Source organism: Bombus pyrosoma, linkage group LG11 (assembly GCF_014825855.1).
Source record: "Bombus pyrosoma isolate SC7728 linkage group LG11, ASM1482585v1, whole genome shotgun sequence".
Taxonomy (NCBI): domain Eukaryota; kingdom Metazoa; phylum Arthropoda; class Insecta; order Hymenoptera; family Apidae; genus Bombus; species Bombus pyrosoma.
Window position 1 is genome coordinate 12,923,709 of NC_057780.1, and position 8,399 is coordinate 12,932,107.

The window sequence follows — 8,399 nt, forward strand, 5'->3', positions numbered from 1 at the left end:
CGACAAAGGCCGGCTGGTATATTTTCCATTCAATGAGGGAAACGATTCTTTGAATACTAGAAATACTCCAGATTTTTCAGTTCTACATTAACCCTAATATTACTTCATGTTATAGATTGTTCTTTAACCTTGACACGAATGAGAGAGTCCTAAATATTATATAATTATATATATAATATATATAAATATAATAACATATAAGATTATAAAATAATAATAAGATCGAAATCAAGTCCTTTTTAATTAATTTTAATAAAAATAAAGATATATATACACATATATGTTAATTAAAAAGGACTTGATTTCGATCTTGTTTCTGTGTAGTTAAACTTTATTGAATCGTTTCTGTACTCGAAACTGTTTCAAATAAAATCGAGCAAATGTTTCTCATATTACATAAGCAAAATTTCTTTTCTTCATAAGTTAGTACAGGTTGTCTATTAAAAGATTGTCAGGTGTCAAACAGTGAATGGCAATACATTATTACGCAATCAATTACAATCTGTAGAACTGCTGTAATACGGAGCAATTGGGTTTCACGATGCGGTCAGACGCAATTACCACCGATCTCCTGCGTTTGCAGCGTAGGATATTCAATTCTCCAGGAGAGTTTCGCGAGAAGCACAATGGGGCTGCGTAAGAACTTGTTAGAACGTATAGACGATATCGTAGGCCATGCTTGTTCCGAATGCTCTCCAGTTACATACATAACAATGGAAGAACGAGTGGCGATCAATTTTTTCGTATATACGAAATAGTAAGAACCTTCTCGGTGGATACTTTCGTATCTTCTACCAAAAGGAAATTGGCTGGTCGGTGCCATCTGACCATTAGGTTGACATATCTCTGAATTGGTGTCAGAAGCATCTGAGACCGTTTGGATAGGTTCGTTTAATCCTAGAGAATTAGAGAACGTATAAAATGTATAAAATACAGGAAATTTGCAGAAAATAATTTTCTGCCCTTTTTACATTAGGAACGAATGGCCAGGCACGTGAATAATTTAAATTCTCAGAGATCTCGAAACACTCTCACTGTTACACGTACAATAACGGGCAAAAGTTTTCGAACGAACGCTATTTGCTGGAATCTTTCAATAATTAAATAAAACAATAACACTATAACGTGCAAATTAATTCACTTGCTCATCGATAAAAGCGAAATTACTCTCCCACCAATCCAAACTTCAAATAACCCAAGAATTAGTCTTTTTAATTCCACCATTCTAAAAACAGTTACTACTAGAAGGATAAAGAAATCCTAATAAAATTCACGATATCCCGCGGATTCAATTCTCATAAATTATTAATTCTCCAGAAGAACCAATACCAATAACAGTCACAAAAAAGAAAAGAAAAAAAGGAAGAAATTCTCGATAAGATCGTTGGAGTTAGAAATGCAAATTAATGGGAACGGAGTGATCCATTTAGCGAAGGGGGCCATCCTCTAACCGAGACCAAACAGTGGCCTCGTAATGAGATAGCTTGAGCCACAATACACCCTTCATCCGAGCGGAAGAGAAACAAGAGAATAGCATTACCGGGGAAACGTACAAGCGATCTCGACCAATCAATCGTTACCGAACGTTGTATCGCTATCATCGTCAAAAGCGGCAACAACCGTAACCACGATCGTGTCGATTACCCGCCTACGGACTATAGACAAAAGCCTAAAGTCCAATTAGGCGAAGGAGCTTATCGGTTTGTAATCCAACGCTCCGAAAAAATCCCAAACCTCTCGATTCAAACCATACTCTCTATCTAAAGGTAGGATTTCCTATAAGCGGCGGACACACGCGTCTGAACATACGCATTCACTGCTATCAACTGCAACTAGACACAGCGTTTATACGCAGATTGAATTTTCAGTGTTCTCAATAACTGAATCTTTTATGCCCTGAAGCACAACCGAAAGAAAAATTCTCTTGCTGAATCGATCAGATTATTCTCTTGGTATATCGATCAAATTATTCTCTCGGTATACCATCGATCTTATCTGCGAAATACAGATTGAAACCAGCCGAAGAGCAGCGTTTACGCACGCTTGTACACATTGTATAGTCCTCGTGAATTTCCACGAAGCTCGATCAAGTGAACGATCTATGGTCCACCTCGGAGGATTCAGACGTGTGATCCTTGATGAAGAGGTCATTGAGGCTGAGGCTCGAATCACCACGAGAAAATCGACCGCTCGAGTCGCTAGTGCTCCGTTAGATAGCTTACGAGGCAGTTACCAGGCCGTTACCATGTCGATGGTGCCACTTGTCTCGAGAGGCTGCAACCTGCTTCAACCCTGCACGAAGGACACCGTAGCGTTCGTGCCTGCTTCATCAATCGCTCGAGTGACTTTGACATGACTGTGGTGGCCGCCAATAATTGACTTTGAACAACAGATCATGTGTGTTCCTTTAGCATATATGATTCAGATTTGTTTCATATACTTGGTATCTCTCGTAGAATGATTTATCAAGTAATAATATCCAGTAATGTATAGGTTGAGAATTACAGGCTATAGGGCTTTCTATTAAAATTTATTAATTTCTATGTTTGCAATAAAATAGAATTATATTTGAACAAAATTCTTGAAAGTGAAGAAAAGCTTGTTGCATTGATAGACGATTGTGCCGTATATCTTACATTGAGATGCAAGAAAGTAATAGAAGGTTTATATACGAAAGAACAGGGAGCAAAGGGTGTGTAAGTGGAGACGACTGCTGCACTTCGTAGATAAAACAGAGTAGGGTCTGGAGCAAGCTAGATGCAGTGGTTCGACCAACCTGGAGGTCCAAGACCTAGAGAGCTCCTTAAATCACATGTAATCGTTTCCGACCACTCGCTGTCCAGACCCGTAGGATCAGACAGCACCAGTTTAGACCAACGTGTAAGTAACCTCGTCCAACCTTTTTGGTCCCTTTCTTTTATCGTTTCCCTGAAATCGTTCACACCTTGTTCTCGTTCCCAGTAAGATGTATTCTCGATTAATTTACTTTCGATCTAACGAATTTCTGATCCGAATGAAAGCTTTCTAATCTTTTTCTTTAATCCTAATTTTATATAATAACGTCGTGATTGTAAGATAAATTGTAATTTTATTTAATATAGAAATTAGTAATTAACACTTTACCGACCGCTAGCGATTCAACAGCATACGCACATCCGACCGACATCTCAGGGGCAGATTCTCCCTGGCGCCGGTTCTGTTTCGGTTTAGACTCTCTAATACCATTCTTTTCGTTCATTGCGAATGGTAAGTTTTTCAAATTGGTATAAAACTGTGGGAGCTTACAAGGCAACGCAACTGACGCAACTGAGCAAGGTACCTTAGTACTAAATAACAAATTACTGTTCAAATAATGAGAAAGATTGTTGGCGACAAAACCTGATTAATCGGCTATCGATCGGTAAAGTGCTAATAATGAATAACTTTTTATTAATTTAATATTAATTCAAATTTCTCCTATTATCATATAATTTTCTATTCTCAGAATCTGCGCTAACAATTTGTGCCTTTGTTTCTTCACTTTTGAAAAATTCTGACTTAACTGTTCAAAATAATGTCTAGGTAAATTTTAAATAAATTTTGAGTAAATTCCAAGGTAAATTAAAAAAGAAAAATGCTTGTAACATCTGTACTTTCCAACTTATGTGGTTGATCGATATGACTCTTCAACGACATATTTCATTACTTGTTAATAAATCATATATAATATAATTAATTTTATCGCATAACAGGTTGTTTTCTTAATCTTTCCAGTTTTCTTTTTCTTTTTTTTTTTTTTAGACCAATATGACACGGTGTATCGAATGTTTCACGAAAGCCACAGAAACACGCAGCAGGTTTCGTGGAAGCGCGACGCGTCAGGTTCACGATCGGTGTCATTTGCCTAGGAAATTACGGTCTTCTGTCACACTGACTAATCTACTTCGTTACACACGACAACGTAACTCTGTCACTGGTACCGCAACTCGCTCCGCTTTTCGCTTCTCTACGCTCAGCGACCAACTTCGTTTAACTCATTTCCCAGCCACCGGTTCTTCGCGACGATCGTCTACCAACGTATCCTATCGAAACCACGTTCTTTTATACTCTACTTCCCTTTTTCTTACCTCTGTGAACTGTGTTTAGTAACTCGAATCCAGTGAAATTGAAATGAGAACGTAAAAGCACTTGATTGGCAATGTTTATTAGATTTTATCTAACTCTGGTAAATATTAGACGATATATACAATAAGAATCATTATATTTAGAAAATTATAATAGTCGCTATAATAAAGGAAACAGAAAATGGTATTTCAATAGAAAGAAACTCATATTATACAGAACTTTAAATAGATTAAACCACTGACAGATACGTATAATCGTAGAAATGTCGATTTTCGTAGCTATATACAATACAGAATCTTTTTCCCTAGATTGGATCGAAAGAGTGACAATCTACGTATACCGTCGCGAATGAGATTTATTTCTGGCAAGAACATAAGCGAGTTAGAAGGGCGTCTCGGTCCGTTGATCATAGCTGATTCAGCTTTACACCCTTGTGATCCCAAACAGCACTTTATCATGCGTAATAGATCATAGGGTGCAAAGATGTACACGAATCTTTCGTCATTAAAAATACACCCAATACGAACAATAAAACTCAAAAATTACTTTTTAACATGTTTAATACCGCGTGGCTTTTGAAATGAAATACTCACCTAGTTGTTTAGTTTTTTCTGGTTTTCGAATTTCGTTTTCATTATTAATTCTATACGTGGATAAGTTAGATTTCTGTTCTACGATCTATAGAAGATAAGAGCTAATTTATCAATCATTTGGAAACTATTCTGTTTGATGTTTCAATTTGATCATTTTCCTTGTACGATACTTGTTATACGAAATTTTTATAAGAATTTCGTAATAATTATTTCGCGCGAAATATTTTGCAATCACACAGAACAACATTCAAATAAGAAAATTAACAAATATGTATTTGTCATTGTCATCGTCACAAATGCACAATTATTCCATAACTCATTATCTCATCATAATTAACGATCAAATGATAAAACATTTGAAACGCAGCAATTATCCAATTACTTGGAGCACGGTACAATAGACGGGCTTGGCCATTGTGTGGAAATGACTTGTTACGATTGTACGTTACGTGGATAGATGGTTGTAAAAACTGGAAATGCGTTGTTCAGTTAAACCCGGCGCAAGAATTCTGGAATCAATGACGGCTTGTCAAAACATTCATCCCAATGATTTGGCCCTTTAACATTGCATCAGCGTAATGGATTCGTCCGCAATCCCATCACGGTAGAGATATCAGGGCTCTGTAGCTTAAAATAAGCAGAAAGTTGGATCGGGCCAGACACAGAAGTATTGTAATTATGCTAATAGCTTCGGCGCTTCGAGCCCTTCTCTGATGTGGTCTAGTGCCGGACGAGTTCGGATTAGCTGATCAAACCAACTTTTCCTTCTACTTATTAATATTACCTTGATCTTCCGTCCCTTTTTTTCCTCTCCTTTCTCTTTTCTTTTCTCTTCGCAGTTCTCTTCGCCAAAGTCTCTCCTCTCTGTCTTAGGCTTCTCTTTTTCGTTACGTCAAAGTACAGTTTCAGAGAATCTACCAAAGGAGAAGTCTCAAAGATTTCTTCGTTACTTGTGCCTATGCTTGTACAACCACCGCGGGGAAATGTGAAACATCACGGTACTTAACCAAATAGGAATTGCAAGGGCAAAGTATATAGGAGAAATTGAGTATTAATTTGTAACAAAATAACAATTTTAGACTGGGCTTGCTTCTCAAATCTCGAGACATTTTCTTGGAATGAACTACGGCTAAAAAAAATAATTTTTAATCTGACATTTTAACGGGTTTGCTAGTTTCAAAGTTAACCATTCGTTAAGTGCAAAACAGATTTCTTTTAATTTTATACCCTATAACAGTGGTGGTCAAACCGAGTAATATTGTGTACAATACACATATAATATACCATTATAATAACTATATATTAAAAAAATTCAATGTATTGGGTATTGATAAAATATAAGAAGACTATGTGTATAGTATATACGTAGTAAGATGGATAGAATTGATTTAAACTAAGTGTATGAATGCTTCTGACCAATTAAGTTACACGAATTAAAAGAAAAAATCGTGATTTTTGGATTGTGTCATTGTTACGACAAGTGAACGATACAATAACATATACATTCGCGTGCATAAATCCCCTTAGTCAGTCCTGTTACAGATCAGTTGGCTCTTGTCTGACCTCTACCTTTCTCCTGACATGATATGGCTACACCGGTTGAACTTTCCAAGCAAAATATCGTTGCAAAGTCTCGTGCAGAGATTGGGAAGGATATTATCTAAAGCCAGTCTGCGACCCGTCTATCGAGCTCGTTGCTCCATCGAATCCTACAGATCTCTTGGCTCCAAAAGAGGGGGAAAGAGCTGGTCGAGCGAGGGATGGGTGATCGGTGCAGAGGAAAGAAGTCGGCTTCCAAAGGAATATTTATCGAGTGGATATTGAAATTGATGGTCGCTACCTCAGACATGCTAATCCGACGAGCGAGCGGATTTCTGATAACGCCCGACGACGGCCGAAGAAATAACAGAAGGGTAATTCAAATCGAAGACGCGCCGCCGGCGAGATTACTTATGAGGTTTACTTACGTGCCGCCACGTTTCGTTTTCCGTCTTTTTCTTCCTGCTATGTGTGCCTTTCGATGGATGGGTTCGCGTTTGTCGGTCGTTCTTTGCCAGGGTGAAGTCATTTTGTCAAAATCGCGAGGGCAAACCTACCACCCATCAGCCCGAGGCAACAGGTACACTCTCTATTTCTTGTTCTTCGACTTCAATCGTCAGAAATGCAGAGTTGGCTTCGGTATGGATAACTGAAAAACGCTTACAATGTTCGAGTGTGAATTTTGAACGTAGAGTTTAAAGTCTCGCACCTACTTGCTATTTTGTTAGATAAATGACTCGATGAGTGCGGTTCTGTAGACATTTAGGATCTTCAGGAAAAGTGGAGTTTTACAAATTTCTACTGGCAATTTTTACAATTAACTGTCCAGTCTACAAACCAACTCACTCTACGAATGTTTTTCAATACTTTGAAACGTCATTCAACGCTTTCCAATGCTGTCAAACTTTTCACAGAATCGTGCGCTGTCAATAATTCGCGGCGCGTAACTCTACAAAAATCGGACCGATAGCACATAAAACGGCTAACGATAAGTTAAAAAATCGCGGTTCCGGTTTTCCAGCGATAATCATAGCCGCAGCGTGTGCGACACTCGCACCAGCTACGCCAACCGCGGCGCCAGCAGCGACAGCAGTCACGTATGTACCCGTGGAACGCGGCTCGGTTACATCGTTAAAAGTACACAACGGCCGTTTATTCGCGAGCAGATTGTGCATCGTCGTCGTAAATACCTCCGGGCGATTTTATCAGAGGGAGAGAGGAGCATCGTTGCAAATGGGCAGAAGAGAGGAGGGAGTCGCCGCGTTTCTCTCTCCACAAAAGGGTAATATTTCCGTGACGCTATTACACTTACCGGAATAGGGGTGGTGTCGAGGCTCGGTAACTACCCAGTTAACGCAGTACGCGGCCACGCCGGCGACGTTCTCCCTACAGAAGGTTATAAAAATTCAATTAACTCAGCAGTTTTAATTAATTCTGTATTTATATGATGCGATAAACAGAAACTGCCGTGCGGGGGCAGTTTCGTTTAATCTCCGGCATTCTGAGAGTTGGAAAGGCGTGGAGGAAGCCCGCGGGAGGAACTGATTTCCGCTGATTTCTTTACTTTCTTACGCCTTTTGTTTTTGGCAACTAGTTCTTCCGATTGTTTAGGGAAAATTGAGTTGCTGGAAGAAGTTTCAATTTTCTTACGTTTTTGACTGTTACGAAGGTTTGAAATTATTTTGATGCAAGAAATGGCGGCGGTTAGAGTATTTTACAAGTTATACTTAATGGAAATTGTTTACAATTTGCGATTTTATAAAATGTCCACTTAAATACATTTACTTCACTCTCCATCATATTTCATTAAACTAATTTTCCTTTATGTCCAACATTTTAAGTCAATATATTTTACATACACTCTGGACGATATTTACATAGCTACGTATAATGGTATATTTCGTAATTAATACGCTTAAATCCTGCATTGTAACATAAAAGTATTCGTGCGCGCAGAACGTTTGAATCAATAACGTTAATAAAAAAGAATGAGCTCACGATTAGCAAATAACAAGTAAACTCGCAGATATATAAATATATGATAATATCGAAAATTGAACTGTCTGGATGGTTCCAGCGATCTTGTCTGTTTGATTTACTTCTTTTTGTACTGCGGATTTTTTGGAAAAATTGCGTTGCCACGCGAAAGTTGCGTAGAAGGTG